Genomic DNA, 6374 nt, shown 5'->3' with positions numbered 1-6374 from the left:
TCCCGCAATGGCGATATCATCCACCTACACTAACACATACATACTTGACTTATTAGTAATACGAACAAATAGTGAAGCATCATACTTTGAGAGAACAAAATTTAATGAGAGAAAGAAAAATTTTCAACTTATCAAACCATGCTCGTGGAGCTTGTCGTAACCCATACAACGCTTTCGTCAACTGGCACACAAAAGGTTCTCCATTCACAACATGTTGCACATATTCAGGAGATTGGCATGTATACTTCTTCAGTAAGGTCACCATTTAGAAACGCATTGTTAACATCAACTTATTGCAACTGCCATTTCTTGGACACATCAATGTAGCGACGTAAAAAAAATTTTTAGTTTCGCTTGGTCGCTAATTGTGGCGATTTATTAAACACTTGAAAACCAACTTTCGATTTTATTAACAAAGGGAGTCGCCACCGATCCTTTTTTTATAGGTGTGATCGGACACCTAATAAAATTATTTTAAAACAAAAATAAGGCCAAATTTAGGTCTACGTGAAAGTCCAGAGAAAAATTGGGGTTGGGGAGTCAGTTACGCGCGAGGAAGGTATTAGCACCCTCGCGACGCCCAAAATTGGTATCTCATAAACATGTGTTGACTTGATTTTCAAAAATACGAGTTCAATATAATATTTAATCGTGATCCGATTGAAAAATGAGAATTTTAGTTTTCGATTTTTTAGAAAGGGTGTCCTGTTTTTTAACACAAGCCGGCAATTTCACCCAACATAGCGATGAAATCGATGGCTTAATATTAAATCGGTACATTGCCTTATTTTTGAAATTAATTAAAACATGAGAAAAATATTCCTAAAGTGAGAAATTAAAATAGATAAAGGACGAAAAAAATGATATCATTAATGAAAAATATTAACATGGAATACTAGAATATTAGAATAACAATAATAATGATATTTACAAAATAAAAACAAATCATGTACTAATAATAAAATAGGAAAAATGATATATTTGGTAATAATAATATAAAATAATAATATGTACATAAAAATACATATATATATATGCATATAATAAAAGTATGTAATAATAATAATAATAATAATAATAATAATATCTACAATAAAAGAAAATATTAGGAAACGTACATAAAAAATATATACATAAAAATTTACAACAATAATATAAAATAATGATATGTACAAATATATATATATATATACATATGTACATAAAATATACACTAATATAATAATAGTTATAATAATACTAGCAATAGTAATAATTTATAATAATAATATATACACAATATGGTATTTAAAATATATATATATATATATATATATAATAGTATTTAAGAATATATACATAAGAAATATATAACTAATGGCATTAAAAATATATACATAATATATATAAAATACCTAAAAAAGAAGGGGAAAGAAGAGAGAGGGAGGGGGAAGGAAATCCGGCCAAAGGGGGGTCGTTCACCGGTCGATCGTCGACCGCCACCCGTCGCCGGCGCCGGCCACCGCCCACGGTGGCCGGAAAAGGTAAAATCAATAAATGTATATATAAAGAAAGAAAAAATAATAACACAAAAAAGAAAGAAAAAAAGATTCGAAAGAAGAGGAAAAAAGAAAAAAAATGCAACCTTTTTACTGATGTTTTTTTTTGTGTTCAAAATTTGAAGGGATTTTTGTGTTTTTTCCTTTTTCAATCTTTGTAAAATCCCCCCCTCCTTTTTTTTTACATGATTTTTGAATGGCTTTTTATAGCCATCTTTTACATGATTTTCTTTTTTTTTTTCTATTTTGTAGGTGGTGGTGGTAGACAATGGGAGGAAAAATGGGGCAAGTGGGAAAGTGGTTAGGTGGCTAGGTTTTTTTATCTTTTTTTGTTAGGTTTTTCTTTTTTCTTTTTTTTTTTTTGGGGTTAGGTTTTTTTGGTAGGTTTTTCTTTTTTTTTTTTTTTTTTTTTTTTTGGGTTAGGTTTTTTTTGGGGGCTTAATGGGCTTTTGAATTGGGTTTAATATTTGGGTTTTGTAATGGGTTTGGGTAGATGTAAATGGGTCATGGGTTAAGGGTTTTAGTGGGTTTAGAGGTTTGGTTGGGTTTTGATGAAATCGGGCCGGGCAATTTGGGCTTCTACAATGCCCTCTTTGCTCATTGTCGTGCAACAGAATAGAGCAAAGACTTTCAAGAAGACCAAATTTGCCGGTCTTGCTAGGTCTTGACTTGTTTTAGAACTCTTCTTGTTTAGTTAGTCCTTTTCAGTCCAATCGCATCTTGTAGCTTTGGTTCACTCCATTTGCATCTTATGATATACGCCTTGTAGCTTCAATCTATTCCAATGTAACTTCAAGGATATGAAATTTATGGCTTCGATCTATTTCACTTGTAACTCGAAAGGTGAGATCTACAACTTCAATCTTCTCTTCTATCGCTTCAGTGAGATAAGGTTTGTGGTCTTTTCTTCTGCGACTTCAGAAAGGCAAGATCTGATGCCCTCGATCAACTCCACTGCAACTTTAAGGAGACAGAATCTGACGTCTTCAATCAGCTTCAATCTTTATTCTCTACTCGGCATGTGATCCTGAGCTCAACTCATTTTTCGTAATATGAATTGACTCCCTAAAAATAGACATTAAAAACAGAAATTGAAAATAGCTCAGCGCGTGAGCCAAGGCTCAACTCACCTCTCGCAATATGAGTCGATTTTTTTGAAAGACAGAAATTGAAAAACGAAAATTGAAAATACCTCGGCGTGTGATCTGAGGCTCAACTCACCTCTCGCAATATGAGTTGATTTTTTGAAAGACAGAATTGAAAATAGCTCAGTAGCGTGAGCCAAGGCTCAACTCACCTCTCAAATATGAGTCGATTTTTTTTTTTGAAAGGCAGAAATTGAAAAACGGAAATTGAAAATACCTCGGCATGTGATCTGAGGCTCAACTCACCTCTCGCAATATGAGTTGATTTTTTTGAAAGACAGAAATTGAAAATAGCTCAGCGCGTGAGCCAAGGCTCAACTCACCTCTCGCAATATGAGTCGATTTTTTTTTTGAAAGGCAGAAATTGAAAAACGGAAATTGAAAATACCTTGACGTGTGACCTGAGGCTCAACTCGCCGCTTGCAATACGAGTTGATTTTTTTGACAACAGAAATTGAAATTACCTCAGCGTGTCCTGAAGCTCAACTCACCTCTCGCAATATGAGTTGATTTTTTTTTTTGAAAGGCAAAATTGAAAAACGGAAATTGAAAATACCTCGGCGTGTGACCTGAGGCTCAACTCGCTGCTCGTAATACGAGTTGATTCTTTTGACAACAGAAATTGAAATTACCTCAGCGTGTCCTGAGGCTCAACTCACCTCTCGCAATATGAGTTGATTTTTTTTTTTGAAAGGCAGAAATTGAAAAACGGAAATTGAAAATACCTCGGCGTGTGACCTGAGGCTCAACTCGCCTCTCATAATCTGAGTTGATTTTTTTACAATGAAATTAAAATACCTCAACGTGTCCTAAGGCTCAACTCACCTCTCGCAATATGAGTTGATTTTTTAAAACATACTGAAAAATTGACAATACCTCGTGTCCCGAGGCTCAACTCACCTCTCGCAATCTGAGTTGATTTTTTGACAATGAAATTGAAATACCTCAACGTGTCACGAGGCTCAACTCACATCTCACAATGTGAGTTGATTTTTTGAAAAATATAAATTGAAAAAATACCTCGGTGTGTGATCAAGCTCAACTCACCTCTCGCAATATGAGTTGATGTTTTTTTTGAAAGACGAAATTGAAAATACCTCGGCGTGTGACTCGAGGCTCAACTCGCCTCTTACAATCTGAGTTGATTTTTTGACAACAGAAATTGAAATTACCTCAAGATGTCCCGAGGCTCAAGTCACCTCTCAAATCTGAGTTGATTTTTTGACAACAGAATTGAAATTACCTCGGCATGTCACGAGGCTCAACTCACCTCTCGCAATATGAGTTGATTTTTTGAAAAAGAAATTGAAAATACCTCAGATGTCTTGAGGCTCAACTCATTTCTCACAATATGAATTGATTTTTTGAAAACTGAAATTGAAAATACCTCAAGATGTCTTGAGGCTCAACTCATTTCTCAATATGAGTTGATTTTTTGACAATGAAATTGAAATTACCTCAACAGTGTCTTGAGGCTCAACTCACCTTCGCAATATGAGTTGATTTTTTTGAAAAACAGAAGTTGAAAACACCTCAGCGTGTGACCCGAGGCTCAACTCACCTCTCACAATATGAGTTGATTTTTGAAAACAGAAATTGAAATTACCTCAGCGTGTCCCGAGGCTCAACTTACCTCTAGCAATATGAGTTGATTTTTTTGAAAAACAGAAATTAAAAGGCTTAACTCACCTCTCGCAACATGAGTCAATTTAAAACTAAAAGTACCTCAACTTGCCCCGAGGCTCAACTCACTTCTCGCAATATGAGTTGATTTTGAAAACAGAAATTGAAATTACCTCAGCGTGTCCTGAGGCTCAACTCACCTCTCGCAATATGAGCTGATTTTGAAAAAGTAGAAATTAAAAGGTTCTCCCACCTCTCGCAATGTGAGTTGATTCTTGACAAACAGAAATTGAAATTACCTCATCGTGTCCTGAGGCTCAACTCACCTCTTGCAATATGAGTTGATTTTTTTGAAAGACAGAAGTTGAAAACACCTCAGCGTGTGACCCGAGGCTCAACTCACCTCTCGTAATATGAGTTGATTTTTGAAAACAGAAATTGAAATTACCTCAGCGTGTCCCGAGGCTCAACTCACCTCTCGCAATATGAGTTGATTTTTTTGAATAACAGAAATTAAAAGGCTTAACTCACCTCTCGCAACATGAGTCAATTTAAAACTAAAAGTACCTCAACTTGCCCCGAGGCTCAACTCACTTCTCGCAATATGAGTTGATTTTGAAAACAGAAATTGAAATTACCTCAGCGTGTCCTGAGGCTCAACTCACCTCTCACAATATGAGCTGATTTTGAAAAAGTAGAAATTAAAAGGTTCAACCCACCTCTCGTAATGTGAGTTGATTCTTGACAAATAGAAATTGAAAAACAGAAATTGAAAATACCTCAGCGCGTGAGCTGAGGCTCAACTCACCTCTCGCAATATGAGTTGATCTTGACGAACAGAAATTGAAAAACAGAAATTGAAAATACCTCAGCGCGTGAGCTGAAGCTCAACTCACCTCTCGCAATATGAGTTGATTTTTTTGATGAACAGAAATTAAAATTACCTCAACGTGTCTTGAGGCTCAACTCCTCTCTCAAAATATGAGTTTATTTTCCTTGAAAAGCATGAATTAAAAACATCAAAATACCAAAACCGGTCCTTTGGTAGAATTCGGGTGTCTTTTCCTTTGATTCAGTGCGACTCTCATTTAAGATTTCTTGCTCTGTTGGAGTACCTGTATATGCCATGTTTATCATGATATGCACATGTTTGTCTTAAATGCTTTTATGCCTACATGATTATGCAAAGGCTCCTTAAGCATGTTTGTCGTATGTCCATTTAGCCACGATTGTTGAGGATCTGTGTTCATTGCTTTGATTCTCGACTTTCTCTTGAGCCTTATACCGTCTTCAAGCTTCACAAGTAATCGACGTTTCTCGATATCACTCTTACGCCTTGGTTGAACTTTGTTCTTACTTTGAGACTTTTGTGCTTATCAAATTTTCATCCAGGTAATGCTTAACATTTCTTTTGTTTAGAGTATGTCATTTCACCATTTATCATGTAAATAAACACATAATGAGATGCATGAAAAAGGTCAGATAGGGACAAAAATGATATTTCATATTCATCTATTTCAAATGTAGCAAACAAAGCAAGTTAAAGAATGAGAGTAAAAAATGTCAAAAAGAAAGAAAGGATCGTATTCAACGGATACAAATGCTCTAGATATTCAACACATGAACTCTTCCTCGTTCCTCAATCAAAAATCTTTTCGAGCACGGCTTCTTGCGTAGAAGATTTCGAGCTTTCAGAAATGCTTCAAATACTGTAGCCTCACTGCTTGACTGATCGTTCGACTGCCAAGTTTGTTTCATTAGGATGCCCTCTCGGGTTTTCATCCTAATCTTTTTGTACTAATCAAGACGCCCTTTTCGGGTTTTTGCCTTGATCCCTTTTTTTTTTAAGATGCCCTTTTCGAGTTTTCATCTTAAGCATAATATTTCTTCACAGCATCTGAGTTCACTGGATTCGACAACTCTTTCCCATCCATCTCGGTAAGGATCAAAGCTCCTCCTGAGAATGCCTTCTTTACGACATATGGTCATTCCCAATTTGGTGCCCATTTTCCTCGCAGGTCTTTTTGTATTGGAAGGATTTTCCTCAGCACGAGTTCTCCTTCATGGA

This window comes from Gossypium arboreum, chromosome 8 (assembly GCF_025698485.1).
Source record: "Gossypium arboreum isolate Shixiya-1 chromosome 8, ASM2569848v2, whole genome shotgun sequence".
NCBI classification, from domain to species: Eukaryota; Viridiplantae; Streptophyta; class Magnoliopsida; order Malvales; family Malvaceae; genus Gossypium; species Gossypium arboreum.
Note: the sequence above shows the minus strand (reverse complement) of the source record.